We start from the raw sequence: 24,462 nt of genomic DNA, 5'->3' as shown, positions 1-24,462 counted from the left end.
AAGCCATGGAAGAAACTGAGGCAAGAGTGGGAGCCTGGTAAAGGCTCCTGAGTAGATGCGTGTGTGATCAACACACTGGAGTAAACAAGGGGATGGTGGTGGGAAATAAAGAGGTGCTTTAGACTTTAGAGATCCTTGTCAGTCCAGAGTGAAATGTAACATCATGGCAGGGTAGCAGGAAGGGAAAAGAACTGGATGAAAACCTGGGGTTGAAAGCATAAATGAGACTAGACACAGCTTAATCAATCTCTACTCTCAGTAAATGGGGTCGAACATGGGAGAAGCTATTCAGCAATTTTGAATCACTCCTCCCCCTATTTATTTATTTATTTTTATTTTTTACTGAATGAACCAGTGACTATTTTGTGAGCATAGGCTCTGAGAAACTTAAGGATAATATCTTATCATTTAACTCAATTTTACAAATGCATATAGAAAACTAAAATATATCTAGAAACTTTCCAGTTATTGTGGAAGAAATCGAAGAAACACAAGGCAAGGCCTTACAATCACATTAGAGAGTCAGGAGATGCATAAACAATGAGCAAAATCCTCTTCTGGGGATCTCCTGATGTGTGTACACTGCCTTTAAGATAGTGATCCCCTCCCACCTTGGAAGTCCAGTGAGGCAGAATACCCCTGTCCTATCAGTGATTGTGCACGTGACTTAGGTTCCCTAATCAGAAATACAGCCTCACACTTGGGACTTCAGATCCTGAACAAGTGATTTAACAATATATAGACTCAACAATATATTTAACAACATAGAGGGAGTTCAAATTTCCCTATAGCACAGAGAGAACATAAAAAGGATTCTTCCTCCAGTTTGTAGTTGCTGTGGGGTAAGCTGCCTAACCCTTGCTTTTTGTTCACTTTCCAGCCTGGTTTTCAGCCTTTCCATGATTCTATGAGTCTCTGATTGTCATCTAGATAGCCAGAGTCCATTTCTATGGTTGATGACCAAGAAGTCTGTAATGCCAATAATGGAAGGCAGGACAATTTGGGGCATCCAGGGGACTAAGGCTATTACAAGTACAATCAAGAAAATACCATTGTTACACAACAATATAAATGTATGCAAAACACTGAACTACACACAAGAGGTTATGATAGTAAGTTTTATGTTATATGTATTTTATCACAATAAAAAAAAATAGGAAAAAGAGGGCAGGAGGAAACTTTTGATTTCAATGGTATAAGCATGTATCAAAACATCAAACTGTACATTGAAATATGTGCAGTTTATTTTAAGTCAATTAGGTCTCAATCTCTTTACAAAACAAATATTAAAAACCTGTTACTTTCTTATCATTTTATACTTATAAGAAAAAGAAATAATGGATGTTTGGCCAAGTCTTCATTGAAGAAGTAAAATTTGTATTGACCCTTGAGAGCTGAATAGAAATTAACTGGTGGTGCCTGGGTGGTGCAGTAGGTTAAGCTTTGGACTCTTGATTTAGGCTCAGGTCCTGATCTCAAGGTGTTGAGATCAAGCCCCATGTGGAACTCCGTGCTCAGCATGAAATCTGCTTAAGATTCTCTCTCCCTCACCCTCTACCCTTCCCACCCCCTGCACTCTCTCTCTCTCCCAAATAAATAAATCTTAAAAAAAAAATTAAATTATCCCCTGCCCCCCCATAGAATTTAAAAAAGGAAATTAAAAAAAAAGAATTCCAAACAAAATATTACCAGGCGAGTAAGGAGATATGGCTGTACATAATAGGTACTGGGGAGTAAAATAAAGAAGTGGTGTTAAGGAGTCATGAGGGCAAAGATATTGAATGGTTATGGAAATGTTAGCTTTTGGAAACTTTGAATATCAAGACGAAGGATTGGGAACTTAAATTTCTATGCAAGAACAAAGAAGATGGTGAGTAGGAATCAATACCTTGGATATAAAATTATAAAATGAACTACACCTGCTATTTAGAGTCTTGAATAGTTATTTAATTTGTGTATTCCTATGAATTATTATTATTTCTATGGTATATCCTATAAATTGCTTTGCTGAATATCTTTTCCAATCTTCTTCTAATGTGCCTTTGTGTACTATGAAGGCTGGAAAGTTAAAAAAATTAAACTTCTCAGACTCCCTTGCAGTTAGCTTTCCAGATATCATGTTCTGCCATCAAAGGTATCCATGCAAGACTAGAATTTGGATCTGAAGTAAATGGGAGAGAAGTGACATGAGACATCCATTTTGCTAGTGGAAATTGGGGCAGAGACAGCATGGAGCCAGGAGACTTCATGGCAGCTTCCCAGGTAAACATGGCCATGGCAACAACAGCAGCTCTCTTGGCAGCCCATTTCAGGAGTGTGGCTCTTCTAGGTGTCCCTGGAAACTCAACCTAGAGTCTGTTTCTTCAGCCCTCCCAACGATTCAGCAAGCCATTTAATACTCTGCAATAAATCTTGTTTGCTGAAACTAGCTCACTGGATTCTGTTCTCTGAAACTAACCCTGACAAATATTTGTTCTAACTGTACCAGTTTGGAAAAAACTACACTTTGTTAATGAATAGCATGTGTAGGTATAAAAACACAGTAACATATATCTTTCCTTTCAAAATTGTGAAATATTAAAATTCACCATATTATTATTACACCCAATGTCTCTCTGTACTCTTAAGGAAAGAGAGAGCCTATTTATCTAAGTCTTATTTGGTAGAGACTATCAGTGTCAAAGAATAAGTATAATGTATGTATCCATTTTGGCATTTCCAAAATATTTTTCTTGATCAATTAGAAAAGTATAAAGTAGTTAATTCTGATCAGGAAACATTTATTTTGCAGGCCTGAGTGTCAATTTTATTCAAGATACTCTTTAATATATTATACTAAAATCAACTGTTGTAATGACAAGAAAATTCTATGATACTATTAAATATCTTGAGGTAGGTTTTGTTTTGTTCTTTTTATGTAGCCTATTTACAGAGTTCACTCAGCGGCTTAAAGGTTTTTTTCCCATGGGAAAAGTGAAACAGATCCCTAGATTGCTCATAGTAGCAAATTTATCGCTTGTTTTATCAAAAAGTAATTTGTTTTTAATAAAAACATTTCACTGGTTGACAAGTGAAATAATAAAGCTATTCAGTTGCTGTCATCGTTTCTAAAAAGAGAAGAAGTGTGTGTGTGTGTGTGTGTGTGTTTGTGTGTGTGTGTCCAGTACCTAAAAACTACTGGCTTATCCTCTAACATAATCTAAGTATTGGGTATGTGAGTATGCTGGTATACATCCCATGATTAGGAAAGCATGGAAAACTGATTTTAGTATGCTTTTGGTCTTAGCAGCAGGATATAATCATTTTTAACAGAAATTATGAAATTGCACATTAGCATACTATGTACATTTCAGATTACAAGACTACATATGTATATATATTGCTTGTGGATGCATTAAAAAATCTTTACTACCACATGTTCCTATTTTTTACTTATTTAAATCAATTGCTAAACAAATTAAAGTCATACCAATGTTTCTTGATACAGTCAACATTTAAGTATTTAACACATATTCCTATTGGTTTAAATGTTAAGCATCTTATTTGTCTTGAAATAATGCTTTTTATAAAAATTTTTGGAAAATACACCAATGAATTCTGAAGAGATGAAACCTTAGACACAGAAAATTATAAACAGAAATAAATGAAACAAAAAGCCAATTTGATAAATTATTTATGAAGTACCTACTAGGTACGTTGCATTGACTTAGTATTGACTTAGATTCTATGATTATAGAAAGGTTTACCTAATGAGCACAACAAAGAATGACAGAGGAAAAGAAAAACATATTACTTCTAAAACTGAGACACACTCTAAGCCAGTTTAGTTTTTCATACAATGAGCTATGCATCTGGGCCTCAGGGCCACTTCCAAATGCCCTCGGGGAAGAGGGACAAAATGCAGTCATTCAGACCCTAAATATCTAACTGCATGACCCTCTTATAAAATCCTTTTTTATTCTGAAGGTGAGTCTGCTTCCTGGAATTTATGCTCAAATGCAATTTGGAGTTCTTAAAAACATTATCTCCTTAACTTAAACATTTTGCATTTGCATGAGACACCAGGGAATATGAAATGATGCACTAATTGAAACATGACTTAATAAGCAGTCCATGAAACCAGGAGAGCCCCTGAACTGTAATCCCAGCTTGGATACCACTTGCTGTGTTTCTTTGGTTTAATTGAATAACACACCAGAATTTTAGTTCCCCCATTTGTTGAAAGAAATAAACAGTGAAGCTACCAGTCACTGAAAAATTGAATAAATTAAATAGTTAATTTTGTGCCCTTTTGTAAGGATGAATTATATATGTAAAGTCATGTTTGTTGAAAATAGAGCCTGCTGCCTAAAAAGCCTCTTCTACAATGGAAAAGTCTACCAAAATCTATAGAGTATCTCTTGATTGCTGATTATTGATTTATCAAACTCAATTTTGGTATCTTTATTTGAGTACTATGCTAATTGGTAATTCAACAAATTAAAATGGCATGAGTCATTAAGAAGAACAAGGTAAATCTGTATGTACTGACAGGAAATATCTCCAAATCTATTGCTAAATGAAAAATAGCAAGGTACAAAAGCGAAGTGTAGAGTAGTCCATGAGTTGTGCTTAAAAAAAGATGAGAGAAAGAGGGATAGGGGAGGCAGGAAGGGGAGAGAGAGGGAGAGGAAGAAGAATGATTCTAATCCAATCACAAGGTGATGAGTTTTTCTGAGTACTTAAGAACACTTTTATTTTATCCTCATAAATACAGCACCTGTTTCAATGTCAGGTTCAGATGACATGGTGAGGGCATATATATATGTTGTGACTATCATCTCTAGGATGTCATTTAGACATTTCACATATAAAGCAAAAAGAGTTATACCCAAAGTTCATAAAGATTTTGTATTATTTATTTTATTTTTTTTAAAGATTTTATTTATTTGACAGAGAGAGACACAGCAAGAGAGGGAACTCAAGCAGGGGGAGTGGGAGAGGGAGAAGCAGGCTTCCCGCTGAGCAGGCAGCCCGATGGGGGGGCTCGATCCCAGGACCCTGGGATCATGACCTGAGCCGAAGGCAGACCCTTAATGACTGAGCCACCCAGGCACCCCAATAAAGATTTTATAAACTCTTTTTTAAGGAGTTCTGAAATTGTAAGCCAGCAAAACACTGAACCAGTAAGGAAAGGATTAAGTAAACTGCATTATGACGACTTTGCTGAAATACTGTGTAACTAATAAAAATTAGTTTTAAAAGCCATTCAGTAATAAATAAAAATATTTAACAGTAGAAAGTTAAATGAAGGGACGCCTGGGTGCCTCCGTCAGTTAAGTGTCTGACTTCGGCTCAGGTCTTGGTCCTGGGATCGAAGCCCTTGTTGGGCGCCATGCTTAGTGGGAAGTCAGCTTCTCTCTCTTCCTCTCCCTTTGCCCCTCCCCACACCTGTACGCTCTCTCTCTCAGATAAATAAATAAAATATTTAAAAAAAGAAAGAAAATAAGGGGCTCCTGGGTGGCTCAGTCATTAAGTGTCTGCCTTTGGCTCAGGTCATGATCCCAGGGTCCTGGGATCGAGCCCCACATCAGGATCCCTGCTCCACGGAGGGCCTGCCTCGTCCTTTCCCACTCCCCCTGCTTGTGTTCCCTCTCTTGCTGTGTCTCTCTCTGTCAAATAAATAAATAAAATCTTTAAAAAAAAAAAGAAAGTTAAATAAAAAAAATGAAGTATCCGCTAAAATGGAACATAGGTATTCCCTATGATCCAACAATTTCACTCCAAGGTATATAGCCAACAAAAAATGTGTACATATATTATTTACTAAAAGACAAGGACAAGAATTTACATAACAATACTATCTGTAATCACCAAAAACTATTTATTTATTCACTCTACGATGGATGGACAAAAGCAACATCCTTCGGCCCCATCACATTTATTTTCTTATTTTATTTTCATAGGAAATATTTTATTGCCAACCTTCAAAGCACAGAATACGGAATTAAAAATCATTTCGGCTGGGACTCGCATAGAATAAAGATGGATATCTGTTTTGGAAGTCTTCAAAGTATCATGATACGTAAAAGACTGACATACAGCTGGACACTGCAGTTCACGGACTGTACCCCTGACCAGCTGCGATGGGCTGCCTCTCTGTTGTCCACAAGTGGAGGCGGATGCATGCCAGCACACAAGGTGGTGTGTCTTTTCCCAGTATTTCATGCACAGCTCCTTGCTACACTCTGGGAAACAACACTTCACTGAGATGGCAGCCTTTAGCTTCAGACATTAGTTGAGCCACCAGGAGCCAAGAGCTATCATCAATAGCAGGGGAAAGTGAGGTGGAAAGCCCTGGCCAGAGACAGCACAGGCAGGAGACGGAGAAGGATGACCGCAGGAACAGCAGGAGTTGGAGATGGCAGTAGGAGCCACAGGAAGAGATGCCATGAGGTGCTCACTTGGTATAATGACTGCCCCAAGGTGAATGCATAAAAGCAACAAATCATGACATCTCATTATAGGCTCGCTCTCGTGTCAGCCCTCAGTCAGCATGATTGACTGACACAGCTAAAAATAAAACCAGTAATAAGAATTCCGATTCCCTGGGTCTCTGACACCTCAGAGCGGTAACTGCTTATGGATGGGACAGCTACAGCCTTCGCCAGCCTCAATTACTTCAAATAATAAAGTGTCACTTAACAACTGGTTTAAATAGTTTGAAGATTCCGGCAGTAACTACTTCAAAAAAAAAACCCTGCCTTGTGTGTGTTTAATGTTATCTCAATACCACAACTAGTAAAAGAGCAGACTTGCTAAAAGGCTTCAGAAACACCATCAGAAAACGTTCCAGCAGATACCCAAGCAGTTTCTCTCTCCCATCAGAAGGTAGAGGCTTCCTTCTGGAAGACAATTGGCAGAAAGCAACGAATATGGCTGCTGTTTACAAAACATCATCTGTTCCTCCTTTAGGAATATCATAATTATTCTATTTTTTTTCCACAGAAAGCTCTCCGTGATCTCTCAATACACAAACAATAAAGCTCAGCTTAGGAACCTGGATCAGTCCTAGGATAAAGTTTGCTGTACTTCATATTCAGGGAGTGAAAGAAGAAGAAATTGCATATTTAAATTCAACTGATGTTAAAAGGATTTGCTTGTCCGAGCATTAAACATATTATGAGATTTAAATCACCATTACCCACAAAATAATCTCTTTGGAAATTAACCCAAGGCTGCAAATTTAGGTTGAAATTATTTAACAAGAGAGAATTCTATAAAATACTGTATTGTTTCAAGGACAGGTTTTCAGAATTATATATTAATAGCCTGAAACTTAAGTGTATTTTTCAGTGCCTTTTTATTCTTTCATTCAACAAATACAGCTCAGGACTTACTCCTTACAAGAAAATGTGCTAGCCCTAAAGAGGATAAAAAGATCAACTGAAAGCAAAGTCTCCATGAGTTTTTTTTTTTAAGATTGATTGATTTATTTTGGGGGGAGCAGAGGGAGAGAGAGAGAGAGAGAATCCTTGATCAGACCTCTGCTGAGTGTGGAACCCAACAGCGTGGAGCCCGACACAGGGCTCAATCCCAGGACCCTGAGATCATGACCTTAGCTGAAATCAAAAGTCAGATGCTTAACCGACTGAGCCACCCAGGTGCCCCAAAGTCTCCATGACTTTATAAAATAATAGGGAAATTGGCACATATGATAATGACAATTCAAGGGAATACATGATTTTATTATTGAATGACTTCTGTGGCCCTGACCCACGGTACCAAATGCCAAGTATACACCAATATTCTGGATTCTGGGAGCTCACAGTATATTGGACAGGGCAGTTATATAAGCAAACAAGTTACAAAACGACATGATAAAGGCTAAAGCAGGGGTACATAAAATGCTCTATGCTCTAAAAGCATAGAGGAGAAAATGGCTAATTGAGCCAGCCAGGGAAATCAAAGGGGACTGATTATTTCTGGCACCTAGCAGCTATATTGGGTTTTGCAGGATGGGTAGGATTTAACCAGGGAGAGAATGAAATTGATGACAGAGAGCATATTCCAAGCAAAATGAACAGAAGACACAAATAAGGCATAAATGTGAGAAATCAGGGGGATGATAGACACTAGGATCCAATTTTTATCTACTGTCCTGACATTATTTAGTAGCACCCCCTTACACTCAAAAGCACTATCTTTCGCACGTTACAGTACAGGGTCAAACTAATAGAAAAGCATATCTCAGTTCAGCACTACTACAACCTTAGGTGTATTAGGGAAGATGGATAAGAATGAAGGAGGATATTAAGGAATCAAGATTTTTTTCATCTTGTAGGCAATGAGGAGACATCAGAAATGTTTAACTGGGGATATATCAGAGTAGGTACCTTCTAAAGGTAACAGTAGTTGGCTTTTTAGAGGCTGGACTGGGTTGTAGGGCATGAATAGTGTCTGATATTACAGGACTGAACTAAGGTATTGAAGAAGAAAATCCAGGTCCTGGTAAAATCAATAGGACCTTAAAGACTGATCCACAAAAGAAGACACAAGGACAGCCTTTTTTCTCAATCCCCACTGAAGCTGTCTGTAAACGTTTATCATGTCCTTCAAGCCCCCAACCATGTGTGCCAGACCCCAAGTGATAATCTAGGAACATGTCCACTAAGTCTCCTGGCCCTAACTCCAAGATTTTGTCCATCTCTCTCTTGTATCTTCAATCACTCTCCCCATCTACATAAACTTATAAATATACCCATTTCTCCATCAATTAAAATAAAAAAAACCCCTTTGTTTTAAGTCTCTTCCCAGCTCTCTCAGCCCTGTCATCTCTATATTCTTGTAGGAGTGGTTTATACTCACCATTCCCAGACTTCTACAGTCTCTGCTCTTAAGCAAATAAAAACAACAACCACAATAATAACTAATATAGACTGAGTGCTTACTAGATTCCAGGCACAAGACTTTGTGTGCTCTCTCTTATTAGTTTTCTCACCAAAAACTCATAGTGTAGTTACTATTACTCAGAAAATGACGCTCACAGAGGTCATCAAAGAGAGCTGCTCTCTGGAGAACCTCAGCCATCACCTGTATATTTTTGACTCCTAATATAAATAATTCCAGAACTGTCTCTTCCCGCCTGAGCTCCAGACATACTCTTTGAATCCCCTACACGACATTTCCACTTGAATAATCTGTTGAAAACCCAAACTCTATATGCATAACACTGAACCTATAATGACTCCTTTCAATTACCCCCTGCAAAAAACTTTCTGGTGGTCTACACTAGGTACTCAAGAGTAAATCTTGGTTCTTCCTTCTCTGCTTTCTTTCCTCCCTCAACCACCACTCTCAATTGTTTACCATGTCCTGTGAGATGCATCTCCAAAATCTCTTGCTATTCATGCCTTCCTTCCCCTACACTACCCAAATCCAGCCCCATATCACCTCTTAACTACAGCATTACAATAGCCACATGCTTCAATCTCTCAACCATTCCATTCCTCCTCAACCCACCAAGGACAGGCATCTTGCCTACACAGATGGCTACATCTGTAGGTATCCTACACAGCTCTGATCATACTCATACTTAAAACCTTTATGGGCTCAAAACTTAGCTCACATGTCAGCTCCATTTTCTAACTGTGCTCCCTGCACAAAGGAGAATTAGTCATCACTATCTTTTTCCATGATAATTCATGCTAGAGCAATACTTATTCCATTTATAGTGTATAGCCATGCATGTCGTGTTTCTCCCCTCTGAGAACTCCCTTTTGCCTACGAGCATCTAGCCGAGTGCTTAGCATCCATGTTAAATAAATGTTTGCCTTATTCATCAATTTAGAAATGGCTGGATGATAACCAAACAGTGTCATGTCCATGTGCTGAAACAAGTTTTAATCATCTTTCCTTCCAAATATAAGGATATTCATGAAGAATTTTACAACAAAACTCTCACTAGAAGGAAAATGGTAGTGAAAAACAGTACTCAGCATTTCTAGCCTGAAGCAGAAGGTGCCAAATATCATGGAAACTTTATTACAAAGTGAATTTTCAGATAGGCTTGTATTCTACAAAGGTGTAGAGGTCAGATAACTAGCCGATTAACTTCTCTATGCACTTCCATTTTGAAGACTTATCTGAATGTTTCTAAGGTTTTTCTTCCCATCTCCCTTTGCTTTATCCTTCACACCCTCATCATTGAGAATGTTAATAGCCTTTAAAGAAATCAATATCCTGCCATCAGGCTCTCACAAGGAGTGCCGTGCAGGTCTGGCAGGTGAGTCATTATAGCACTGGTTATGGAAACAGCTGCAAACCTTTCCCAGGCACATCAGCTGGTATGCAAAAGGGCAGAATGTGGCCTTAAGATGAAACTGAATGCAAAGTCAAAATTAATTTAACTTATATTTTATTTATGATTCAATGAATTAATAATCAAGGATATTTGCATGGGCAAGTTTTTTAAGCAGTAGAGTATCCTTTGATTGAATTAGTATTTCCCTTCAAAAGACATTTTAAATATTAGCATAATAGAGCCTATTGGAGTGAAATCCAAAAATCCACTTGTGAAAATTCTTTACAACTTATGCAGTTATTACCAAGCCAAATTAGTGGGTATGTAGCAAATGAGGATACCCTAACTTATACAGGCTAAAGCCATGACAAATTTTGCTGTTATGGAATTTTCTTGTAGTAAAATTATATAAGAAATATGAGACTTATTGGTCTAACAGTTTCTGATCTAAATCAATATCCTTCAGCATTATTTTTCTAAATTATGGCCAAAAGCCTATTGAAGTAAGAATCTACTTAGGTTCAAGAATGATAAACAAGGTAGGAATAAATGCTATTTAAATATCAGAAAGCTGGGGCATATCCAACTGGTTCTTTATTTCCCCAAATATGTAACTAATATACCTCTTATGAATTTGGTATCTCCTTGGCTGCCCAAATCTTTAATTCCTGGTTGAAGTGCATACACCCAGATCTTTCCTCGGCAATTATTTTCATAAACATTCATAGGGAGAAGTAAGTGATGGTATTTGAGGCTTTATATTTATATCACAATGGTAACATAATTCTACAATGTGTTTTTTACTTAATCCTTTTTGTGGTTAAGAAAAGCATCGAGTAAAATCCCAACTCTGCCCCTTTATCAGCTGTGTGACCTCAGACAAGTTACTTAACCTCCTCTCTACCTCAAGTTTCCCATCTGGCAGACTGAAATAATAATACTACCTCCCTTGTAAGGTCTTGTGAGGTTTAAAATGCAAATCCTTTAGAACAGTGCTTGATAACATGGCATAAACTCTATGTGTGTTGGCTTACTATTATCAGATGCTATTGTTTTCCTTATTTTTCTTAATTTCTGAATATTATTCCAAATTCCGGAATCTCTGGGGATCCCCTCCATCTCATGACTTTAAATACCATTCATATGTAGCTCTCAGATGTAGGTCTCTGAGCTGTACCTCACCACTAAATTCTGACTCACATATAGAACTGCCCCCTCCCCACCCCTAACAGGATGTCTAACAGACATCTCAGAGCTAGAGTGTCAAAACCTGTACCCCTGACCTTCCTCCAGCCCAGTCAGTCCTCCTAATCTCCTTCTAGCTGACCAGGCTAAAGCCCTTGGAATTCTCCCAGACTCATTCCTGTGTCTCTCACCCCATATCCTGTCTATCTGGAAATTCTAGTGGCCCTATCTTCCCTACACACACATATCCACACTTTTCTCACTACATCAACAACCCCAACTCTGGTCACAGCTACAATCATTCTCACTTAGATGATTACAATAGCCTCCAAACTGATTTCCCTGCTTCCACCCTTGCCTCCTTTAGTCTGTTCTCCATACAGCATTAACAAGATTCTATTAAAACATACAACAGACCTGGGGTGCCTGGCTGGTTGGGTCGGTTAAGTGTCTGACTCTTGGTTTTAGCTCAGGTAATGATCTCAGGGTCATGAGATCGAGCCCTGCATCTGCTTCACGCTAGGTATGGAGCCTGTTTAAGATTCTCTCTCTCCCACCCCCTCGGCCCCTCCCCCTGCTCTCTCTCTCTCTCTTTCTCTCAAATAAATAAATAAAATCTTAAAAAAAAAAAAATACAGCAGACCATCTCACTATTCTACTTAAAACCCTGCCATGGCTCCCCATCATTCAGAGTCAAAGACAGAGAATCCTTACAATATCTACAGGCCATACCTACAAAATCACCCCCACTTCTGACCTCACTTCCTACTAGTCTTTCCTCAAGTACTCTCTTCCATGAGAGTTATGTGGCCTCCTTGCTATTCCATGAACCATCAGGCATGCTCTCACTGCGGGGTTTTTACACTTATTAGAACCCTCTGATCACACTATTTAAAATTACAAACCGGGCACCTGGGTTGCTCAGCTGGTTAAGCGTTTGTTTGCCTTCCACTCAAGTCATGATCTCAGGGTCCTGGGATTAAAATAAATAAAATATTTTTTTAAATAATAAAATAAAATAAAATTACAAACCATCCTTCCCATGTCCCAACTCTGACCCTGAGCTTCCTATCTCATTCCCTGCTTTTTCTCCATGACACTTATTGCAATCTTTCCCAATACTTTAGTTTTTAAATTTGTGTTTCTTGCCTATTTCTCCCTACTATAAGCCCCATGAAGGTATATATTTTTGTCTGTTTGTTCAATGCTTTATCTCTAGTACCTAGATAGTGCCTGGCACATAACTACTCATAAATATCAATAATAAGTATCAGTAAATATTTGGTAAATAAATAAATCAAGGCCCTATGATTTATTTGCCCATTTCTTGATGAGTGACATTTAAATTGTCTTCTGTAATGTGAATGTCTGTGCATGTCTTTCTAGAGTAGATATTAAGCAGTGGAAATGCTGGGTTGAATATTTGTACAAAGTCATCTTACAATTTACTGCCCACCTGCCCTCCAAAAAATATGAAATAACTTACACTTCCAAGAATAATATGTAAAAGTACTCCTTTAAAATTCACCTCAAATATTTGTGTATTTTAATCTATTGTTCCTTTTGCTTATAAGATCCTCTTTGTCTTCAAATCCCATTCTCTCCCTGGTGAAATTCTACCCATGCTTCTAAACCCAACTCAACTGCCATGGTGGAGACATAAGCAATCTCCTCTGATCTACCTGGCTGGCTTAATTAGCCATTATTAAGTGTGCTTTTATAGCATACTTTTATATACCTCTGCTTTAACCTTTATCATGTTGTTTTGTAATTTATTTGTGTATCTGGCATTTGCACTATACAATGTGCTCCCAGAACCTAGAATATCAGTCTATTCCTAGATGCTGGTGGAATGTAGATAGAGATAAGTCAGTCAATCAATACAATAATATACTTCCTGGAATAATGTGGATTCTTGGTCCTCTCCTTCAGAGATGCTGATTCAATAGTTCCAAAGGAGGGCCCAGGAATCTGAATATTTATTCAGCACCTCCAGTGATTCTAATTTAATCCATCCACCAAGCATACCTTAAGGAATATAGTTATTAAGAAATACTGGGAAAAGTATAGTAGGATCAAGCATTATAGAATTATATCCTGATATACTACCCATCATTCTTACAGGTGTATGGTTAAAAATCATTTTTTGCCCATTTTATTGGGGTATGATTGACATATAAAAAGCTATACATAGCTAATGTATACAACTTGGTGAGTTTGGAGGAAAGTATACACCCATGAAACCATCATCATTATCAATGCCATAAATATATCCATCACCTCCAGATGTTTCCTCCAGCCCTATTCTTTTGTTGTTTAAAGTCTCAGTATTGGGCGCCTGGGTGGCTCAGTCGTTAAGCGTCTGCCTTCGGCTCGGGTCATGATCCCGGGGTCCTGGGATCGAGCCCCACATCGGGCTCCCTGCTCCGCGGGAGGCCTGCTTCTCCCTCTCCCACTCCTCCTGCTGTGTTCCCTCTCTCGCTATCTCTCTCTGCCAAATAAATAAATAAAATCTTAAAAAAAATAAAAATAAAAAAATAAAGTCTCAGTATTATTACATATCTTCCCCAAAGCTCCTGAATATCAGCCAACTGATATCTTATGAAAAGCTCATGAATAATAGTCAATTGATTCAGTAAACTGTACATGAGAATAAAGACTTTACTGGCTACAATTCACCCTAGTTAAACTAAATCAAAGAACTCAAAATAAAGCTTCTTATTATTTTAGTGCTATGTTTCAACTTAGTGCAATATGAGCCAGAAGAGTTAATGTAGCTTTCAAATGGGAGGAAACAGGAGTATATGAGAGGAGAGGGTGTTGTCCGACACCTGCACACACCAGACACACAGAATAACTAGAACAGATATTCTTATCAGTGCCCACTTTATAGAGATGAAAACAGGTTTAGAATGGTTGAATAATTCACTCACGTACACACCTCCTAGTAACTGATAGAATTTAGATTTTTAACCCAGGTCATTCTGACTCTAAAATTGATGCTTTTTTCCATTATACTATATTTCTCCCATAGGCTGCAAAGAAAATATAGTTGAGTGTGTAAAAAAATGATTAGTGTTTCTTGAGATGAATTACCTAACACTACCATTTAACAGTTGTATAATCTTCTACTGGTCCTTTCATCTCTTTGGACTTCAGCTTCAGATGAAGGTAATGGATGGAAAAAAACTTGTGCTGACCAAAGAAAATCTATAGGAGTGAGACCAGTACGTGGTAGCTGTCAGGAGATACCAAAGATGGTGACTCCGTATGTCACTCTACAGTGCCCCCAGATGAAGACTATTATGGACAAGGTCTCTCTAGAATGACTGAACAGAGCAGTGCTTAGAATGTGAGCCATATTCTGTTCTGGTACTAGCAAACAGAGACAAAGGGCCTAAGATCCATACTGAAGTACCTAGTTCCAAATTCCATCCCCACCACTTTACTAGCTATATGAAATCTGACAAAGCATTTAATCTCTCTCAGCCTCAGTATCTCATCCACCAAATGGGGATGATGGCAGGACCTCTCTCATGGGAGGATTAAATGAAAAAGTGAACCTGCCTTGCAACAAATCTCTCTTGTTATTCCCTATTTTTATTATACCACAGTGTAGTCAAGTAGTCAATAGAAGCACCTAAAATTTCCATTCACTCACAAATAGAAATAAAATCCAATATGCTTAGGTGCCAAGAGCCAAGCCAGCAGGGTGTGTGTGCTCTATCTTGATGCTTATAAGAGCCTAGAAGTTTAACTTAAGGTTTCAATTTGTGTTTATTCAGATAATATAAATATTATCTGAATAAAATTCTCAGGGAACTAGCAGCTTTGGATTTTATGTGATAATAGAGATTGTGATCTTCTTATCCAGGTCTGGAAACCTTATCACATGTTTTATCTACTTTGAGCAGCAGTGTATATAATACTCTATTTGCCTGCTTAACCAGATCACTTATTTAATACTTTAATTATTCTCTTAACTTTTTATTCTCCATGTGATAATACCTGTAAGAGTATTTTTTTATATTAGTGCATTAAGATAGTGTAAGCAGAATGCCTGGCTGGCTCAATCAGTGGAGCTCGCAACTCTTGATCTCAGGGTTGTGAATTCAAGTCCTACATTGGGTGTAGAGATTACTTTAAAAAATTAAAAATTAAAAAATATCTTAAGATAATGTATGCAATCATGGCTTATGAATTGGTATTTGTTTTCATATGAAAAGTTCTTACGAAATGTTCATCATAGAACCAAAGCTTATGCTATTTAAAGAAACACAAAGATAAGTGTGTACATTGACATATTTTTAATAAAGATACTACAAGAAAAATTTATAATGCCATATTTTAAACAAGTGTAAGCAATTTTATAATATTTGACATTATTTTCTACCTATTACATAGGAATTGTTGAATGCCCATATTATGGATTATGTTTCTAAAGTATGTGTTCAATCCTCACACAAAACTAAGGTTTAGGGCACCTGGGTGGCTCAGTTGGTTAAGCGACTGCCTTCGGCTCAGGTCATGATCCTGGAGTCCCGGGCTGGGGTCCCACATCCGGCTCCCTGCTCAGCAGGGAGTCTGCTTCTCCCTCTGACCCTCTTCCCTCTCGTGCTCTCTATCTCTCATTCTCTCTCTCAAATAAATAAATAAAATCTTTAAAAAAATCTAAGGTTTAGTTTATATTTTAAAATCAAAATTAATTATGCAAAAATTTTCTTTCTGGTAAAATTACACACCAGAAGACGTGACTATGTAACTGAATTAGAACATTGTTTGATCTGATTAAATTTTTTTTACAGATTTATTTATTTATTTGAGAGATTGAGAGAGGGAGAGAGAGAGCATGCAGTGGGAAGGGGCAGAGGGAGAGGGAGAGAGTGAATCTCCAGCAGACACCACACTGAGCACAGAGCCCTACACAAGGTTTGATCTTACAACCCTGAGATTATGACCTGAGCTGAAATCAAGAGACGGATGTTTAACCAACTGAGCCACCCAGGCTCCCTTGATCAGGATAATTTTAATGTACATGTGCTATATATACAATACTTTGTAGAGCAAAGAAAATTATTATTTAACTAAAGTTTGAGAAAGCATGTAGACATTTATTCCCACACAAAAAGCTGGGGCGGAGATGATGTGGGAAACAAAGGCAAAAGAAAAATTAAACTTCCTTACTACTTACAGCCCATTGACGAGTTCTTGAAAGAGGCAGAATGATATTCCTCTAGGAACTCAGCTGCCTCTATGTTTATACCTTGCTAAGGGTAAAAGGCAATCTTAGCCTGACCCCCAGGATCCTGTGAGTCTACTTTAACATATAAAAATTCCTTTGGAAACCTCCTTTATCTCTATCCCCCAAGATATATGTTGGCAATCATCCCCCAAGCATATGACCCACTGATAGACATCTGAAGGGTCTCACGACTAAGGTTTTATGAGACAGTAATAAATGACCTTTCCCTAACAATAGCTAGCCCCCTCAAGGTCCTGGAAACCTTGCTTCCAAAATTCCTTAGAGATTTACACTATGCCTAACCCCCTCCCAACTTGAAAGTATATAATGGGCCACTCCTCATGACCCAGTGCAGCTCCTTCTGCCCCCAAATGATTTTTAATTAAGTCAAGAAAATAATATTAAATGGTATGAAATAATCAATCTTGTTGGAATACCAGTAATGTAAAATCAGTTGCCTGAAATCTATAAATCATAGAAGGCCCCCAAATATCTTAGCATCAACTTCAGAAGCAAGTTTGTTTACTATAAAGCATGTGTAAGAGTGATCAAATAATTCATCTTTAAGATTTCTAATTTTATTTTAATTTCTAAACTTTCTTATGAAAAATAATTAAAAAGGAGTAAATTTCTCATGTTATTACCTACTACTAATTACAGACTACTTTTATCCACCATCTTAAAATAGTTTGAAAAATGAATGAAAGCTATTCAAGATTTAGTTCATTTATTTTGTCTAACTTTATTTTTCATGTTATCAACGTTCTTTCACTTAACTTTCTACTTATAAAGTATTATAATAAAGTAAGTTCATATTAGAACACTGGATTGCTTTGTAAACAACAAATGTCTCAGTTGTCACTTTAGAGGACAAATGTGGTATCAAATTAAATTTTTTATATTTATTTTCTTGTAAGACCCAAACTTACATTTCAGGGACTTTTATTCAAAATCACTACTGCTGAATTGCAAAATGTTGTCTTTGTCCTTAAGACCATGACAGAGAACTTTATCTGCATTCAAATTGCCTACTGGTTTGTGGTATTTCAATAATAAAACAGCAGGATTGAAGGCTCATGATGAGAAATCTGACTAATTACCTGTTAGATGATAGATGGTTGTAACTAGGCAGTGCCAGTCACTGAAAACAAAACACTTCGAGATATCAATCAGCTTCCTGACAAACCCAATTTCCCTCACATTCAGCGGACAATAAATGGGAATTTTACCTCTACATCTACAGAGTGCAGAGTTTTAACTTTAATATATGCATAATGATATTTTAATAAAGTACAGGTTTTTAATAAGTTAGTATTTAAATACCCGACATATTCATATTTCAATCTTACAGCTTTTAAGTAGATAGGTGGTGGAAATAATTAACATTGTAAATCTGTATTGTATTCCATTGAGGAGGGCAAGGTGTACTTAATAGTAGTTTTCTTATTTTCTTTCTTCATTTCCATTTAACTCAAATTATTCACAACAACTCTAATGGCTGTATTCACTCTCTTCATTTTTTTAAATTTTGTGGTAAATGAGTTGGATGTACATTCTACATGAGATTCAAAAAAGCAGAATGTCCAATTAACTGCCACATACCAGCATGTGGGCAGAGTTAAAGCAAAGAGGGATTGAAGCATGGAAATTGAATGTAGGCCCAGAGAAACACCTCTTTCTCCCTTACAAGGAGTGATTACATAGTTAATATTTGAAATTTATGATTAACCCTAATAAGTTATAGCCTTAAATATCCAATTTTGTGATAAAAACAAGAAAATTAAAGATGGCAGAGAAATGGAGAAAAGAAGAGAGATTATCTGCTTCCTATTTATTGAAGAAAATTGAATTCGTAGGCAAAGATCAAGAAGTTTAATAGTATATAGTCTGAAAGCAGGCACTTTCAAATGTTAGTGGGAAAGTTAAGTTGATACAGCTTCACTGAAGGACTACTTGACAATAACTATCAAAATTTAAATGCTTAGATACAGTAATCCACTTTAAGGATGTCTCCAATAATCACCCTCATATATCTCTTTGAATGTTCACTGTAGTACCATCTTTAATTTTTTTAAAAATATTTTTAACTGGAAATAACTTAAGGTCCCTCCATAGGGGATGGGTTCAATAAAGTATTTACATGCATACAATAGAACACTATGTAACTATATATAGTCTTTTTTTTTAAGATTTTATTTATTTATTTGACAGAGAGAGAGACAGCGAGAGCAGGAACACAAGCAGGGGGAGTGGGAGAGGGAGAAGCAGGCTTCCCGCGGAGCAGGGAGCCCGACGTGGGACTCGATCCCAGAACCCTGGGATCATGACCTGAGCCGAAGGCAGATGCCTAACGACTGAGCCACCCAGGTGCCCCTAAATATAGTCTTTTAAAAGGATTAAGTAGATCTCTACGTGCTGTTCAGGAACAACATTCAAGTCACATTTTAAGTGAAAATATGCCAGAAACACCTGAGCTTTTTAAAAGAGTTTAAATTAAGGGGTATAAATACATGTTTGATTATTAATAGAAAATTCATGAAGGGATACATAAAATGCTGGCTATGGCGGTCTTTGGGAAAGGAGTTTGGAGACCTGAAAGGGACTACTTACTTTCCATTGCATACTCTTAAATTTTTTGAAATTTTATCATGCTCTTTTATATCCTTTCCAGTGATAAATTAAACAAATGAAAAAAAGAGAAAAACGGAAGGAAATACCTGCACACAGATGGGTCTGTTTGACTGCAAAGCCCATTCCTCTGTAGAGGAGTCTTCACAGTCAAAAACTTGAGGAGAGGTGATTAAATTTTTTAAAGCAGCCTAAATTCTGCATGTTCCTGACATAACCGTGAGAACAGAAACAAAAGACATGGCCTGAGTTGATACTAATGAGCTGAACTTGAACACGACCATCCCCTGAGGCTGACTGCTTGGCTGTGACCTAGTCTGTGACTAAGAACTGTGATTGAGTGTTTGAGGACTGCAGTATCTAATCCCAGCCACCTGGGAGAATGAAAGGTCACTCGAGCAGTGAAGCACTTCAGGCTTACACTTTGTCTACCCAGCCAGGCAAAGAAGGGGATTTACAAGGACTATAGAACTTAGTTGGAAAAGTTGGAAACTCCTGCCCAACTCATCCTATTCCATAATACTGTGAAGCTATTGGAGTGAGATACCTGTTCTTTCAGGGCAATAAAACACATGTTGGTACACACATACACACCCACAGACACATTCACATACACACGTACACACACACCATGCTTTGCCCTCTCATGTACCCTTTGCAGGATGGAAATTAGATATCTGCAAAAGTCAAAGAAAACCTAGAAACAACAAAATATATTATCAGAGCTAACCTTATCAGTAGAAGGAATAAGTCTTCAAACAAGGCATGATTAAGGAGCATTTATATATTTGACTGGAAAGCTCTACCACAGAAGGCATCACCACGTTAAATACAAAATCAGAAGTTTGGGGTGGCTGGGTGGCTCAGTTGGTTAAGTAACTTCCTTTGGCTCAGATCATGATCCTGGGGTCCTGGGATCGAGTCCCACATCGGGCTCCCCCTGCTCTGCGGGAAGCCTGCTTCTCCCTCTCCCTCTGCCTGCCACTCCCCCTGCTTGTGCTTTCTCTCTTTCTCTGTCAAATAAATAAATAAAATCTTTAAAAAAAAAATCAGAAGTTTAAGGTATAAAAAACGTGATGAAAAACTAAGGTAGAGGTGTGACTTCTATAATGACAGGCCATCTTAGAATGATAAGCACAGAAAGCAGAGATGTACTTCAAAAGGAAAGAGGAGATTTAAAGCAAAATCTTTACTTGTTTTTTGTTTTTTAGAGAAGAGGAGAGGAGGGAAAGGGAGAGAGAATCTTAAGCAGGCTCCATGCCCAGTGCAGAGCCCTACATGAGGCTCAATCTCACAACCCTGAGATCATGACCCAAGCCGAAATCAATAGTCAGATGCTTAACTGACTGAGCCACCCAGGTGTCCCAAAATCTTTACTTGTTTCTAAATTTAACCCAGGCCCACCCAGTTCTAATCAGAAAATTTGTATGTACAGTAAGGCTACAGATACTTGTATAAATAATAGAAAAAGAATAATTCCTTTACCTTCTAAGATGTTTTCAATTAAATATATATTTATTATATATACTTAAAAATATAAAGATTAACTATGAAGACCACAAAGCATTTCAAAAATTATATTAAGTAAGAAAATAAGAATAATTATGTGCCATATGAGAATGTAGAGCAACTGGTACTCTACACAAAGGTTGAATATGGGAAAATAATGCAGATGGGGGATGTCTGGGAAGCTCAGTCCATTAAGCCTCTGACTCTTGATTTCGGCTCAGGGTCATGATCTCAGGGTCCTGAGATGGAGCCCTCATGGGGCTCTATGCTGGGTGTGGAGCCTGTTTAAGAGTTTCTCCCTCCTCTCCTTCTGCCCCTCCCCCTTAAAAAATGCAGCTTGGGATTACCAACATACAAAAAAATTTAAAAATATAAAACTCAAAGAGAAAATGTTAGCATGTTATTTAAAAAATCATAGGCTTTTGGCTCGGTTTTTGGCTCAGAGGAGAGGAAGGCACAACTGTCTTCAGTCATCCTGAATCTCGGTTCATCTGACACCAGCCACCTCCACCATGCCACTTAAGTGGGACCCCAACAAGATCAAATTTGTATACTTGAGGTGACCGGTGGGGATGTGGGCGCCATGTCTGCCCTAGCCCTGAGTATCAGTCCCCTGAGTCTGTCTCCAAAAAAGGTTGGTGATGACATTGCCAAGGCAACTAATGATTGGAAGGATCTAAGGATTACAATGAAACTGACCATTCAGAACAAACAGGCCCAGATTGAAGTGGTACCTTCCTCTCTCTGCCCTGATTATCAAAGCCCTCAAGGAATTGCCAAGAGACAGAAAGAAGCAGAAAAATATTAAGCACAATAGAAATGTCAGTTTTGATGAGATTGCCAACATTGCTGGACAGATGGGGCACCGATCTTTAGCCAGAGAACTATCTGGAACAATTAAAGAGATCCTGGGGACTGCCCAATCTGTGGGCTGCGGTGTTGATGGCCAACACCTTCATGACATCATAGATGACATCAATAGTGGTGCAGTAGAATGCCCAGCTAGTTAAGAACTACAAGGGAAAATATTTTTTTAAGATTTATTTATTTATTTATGAGTGTGCATGAGAGGGAGGGAGGGCAGAAGGAGAGGGAGAGTAGCAGACTCCCTGCTGAGTGTGGAGCCCGACAGGGACTGGATCGTAAACCCTGAGATCATGACCTGAGCCAAAATCAAGAGTCTGAGGCTTAACCAACTGAGCTACCCAGATACCCCACAAAGGAAAATATTTCAATAAAGGTCATTTGACAACTCAAAATAATAATAATAAATAAATAAACAAAGAAAAGAAAAATACAAATAGAACACAGAAGGAAGGTAAAAAGGAGTAAAAATGTAACACATTTTTATTCAAATGCAAATTAACAAAACAAGCATGTTCGAGGAATCAATTATTTATATTATCAAATTATATATATGTGAATTATATCAGATGCATTCATAAGTATTAATCCAAAATATTTAAACTATAAAAAATTCTAATATAATAAAAGTATTTTGAGTCTTTAATAAAGTTATCAAAGTTTAACAATCATGCCTACTCTCTCTCTTATTATTTGTAATTCATGAAATTTTTCAAAGGACATAGTTACCAGAATACACATTTTCCACCAAAAATGTCAAACAAATATTGAAATTAGGCCCCAAGATTAGTCTATAATAGACAACAGAGATCTTCATAGAACGGGAAGCTGGCAAGCACCTTCTTACTTTGTAACAAGGCAATGAGATAAATTTACCAAAAATCATTCAAGGGAGAGCAAGTCAACATTTGAAAAGATGGATGAGGTTGAAGGACTAGAAAAAAATAAGTTTCAAAATTATCTTTTATTTTTAATAATAAATATGAGAATAAATTAATTTTAGACATAAGTATTGGCTATACTTCTAAGCAGCAATAAATATTCAATGACTCTTGAAAAGTTTTAAGACAAGGAAGACATTCTCATGTGGCAACAAGTCCATCACAGTCCTCACTTCTCCCTACTGATTTCTAATTCTGAGCTGCTTTTTGCTTGGTTTCTTCTTTGGCTCCTACAGATACTTGACTTTTCAACTTTTGGACTAGATCAAGCTCCCTTCATTAGAACAATGAAAGTGAAGTTGCCTGCAAAATCTGTCATTTTATAAGCAACTGAAAATAGAAATCAACAAACCCAGACAATTAATCTGGAAATTCCTGAAGATTTGTAGACTTTTTTTTTTTTTTTTTTTTTTTTAAGTAGGCTCCACATCCGGCACAGAGCCCACTGCAGGGCCTGAACTTAAGACCCTGAGATCAAGACCTGAACTGAAATCAAGAATCAGCTCAAGCTTAACTAATTGAGCCACCCAGGTGCCCCAAGGTTTGTAGACTTTTAAATAAGCCCAACAGAAAAGTTAATTCTATTTATTTATTTATTTATTTGACAGAGAGAGAGAGAGAGAGAGAGACAGTGAGAGAGGGAACTCAAGCAGGGGGAGTGGGAGAGGGAGAAACAGGCCCCCCCACTGAGCAGGGAGCCCGATGAGGGGCTCGATCCCAGGACCCTAGGATCATGACCTGAGCTGAAGGCAGATGCTTAATGACTGAGCCCCGAAGTTAATTCTATTTAGGAAATTCCTCTTTAACATTTCTTCTTTCAGATCATTTCCTATTTCCCAAAGTAATTTAGCCAGAACTACGTGAGTAGGACTTCCAGAAATTCTCTTACTAAAAAAGACAACAGCCAATCTACAGCCCACTGATGAAATGCACAGTTACAGGCCCCAGCCCACTGACGGTTGCCCACCCTATTTCTTTCAACAAGCCCGGAACATCACTGGGTGTGTGATTAGTAGCAAATCTTCATTAATTACAAGCCTCATAAACAGCTGTGCAATGTGGGAGGTTGGGAAGAAACAGCTCCTGTCTTCATAAGAGAGAGTTGGAACTAAAAGGGGTTTCTATCTACAAAGCATTCCAAAACAGGATGAGTTGTTTTGAGAGTAGAGAGAATAGCATCAGAAAGCAAGAATGTTCAGCCTAAAGATTGGTGCCCAAATGAAAAACTAAAAAGCTTCCACTCTTTATCACAAAGAATAATGGAGAGCTATAATTTCATAATCAACTTACACAAACTTATATGTTTTGAAAAAAATATTACTGGTAAAATTATCTATGGCTGGCACTGGTATCTCTTGTGAAACAGAAAACTGTGTTTGCCTGCTTAGTGTTAGCCCTACTCCAAGGAAGAGAGTTAACAGTTTGGGGGATTTTATTTCCTCCTGGTTTCCGTTATGAAATCCCCACTGCAGCCAGGCTTATGTCAACTCTTGTCCCTACATGGTTTGGCCTCTCCTACTATCTATGGATTTCCACTGAACATTTCATCTGTATCAGTGTTTTAGAGTAGGGATTATTGATATTCTTGGTACTAAAATGAAGGAGTTAAGACCTATTTAGAGAACCATCTTAAACACTTTGTGGTCATTCATATAGTCAAAAATTATGCAATGATTAGGAGAAAAGATCTAGAGCTACAAAGAAGAGTATGAATCCCTAGCACATATTGCTCCATAAAAAAGTTGCCAAATACATAATATTACCATTCCCTTCATCCTATATACCCATTATCTCCAGTTCCTCTCCTCCTA

The 24,462-nt window shown here is 37.6% G+C and overlaps 1 pseudogene; it reads left to right on the top strand.

Annotated features, from left to right (window-relative positions):
- LOC113918854 overlaps positions 1 to 21,856 on the top strand; it is a 70,427-nt pseudogene extending 48,571 nt beyond the window's left edge.
- The last annotated feature ends 2,606 nt before the right edge of the window (positions 21,857 to 24,462 follow it).

The sequence above is a fragment of the Zalophus californianus genome, chromosome 1 (assembly GCF_009762305.2).
Source record: "Zalophus californianus isolate mZalCal1 chromosome 1, mZalCal1.pri.v2, whole genome shotgun sequence".
In the NCBI taxonomy this organism is placed as follows: Eukaryota; Metazoa; Chordata; class Mammalia; order Carnivora; family Otariidae; genus Zalophus; species Zalophus californianus.
The sequence above is the reverse complement of the archived record's forward strand: the minus strand, read 5'-3'. Positions and strand labels throughout refer to the sequence as shown.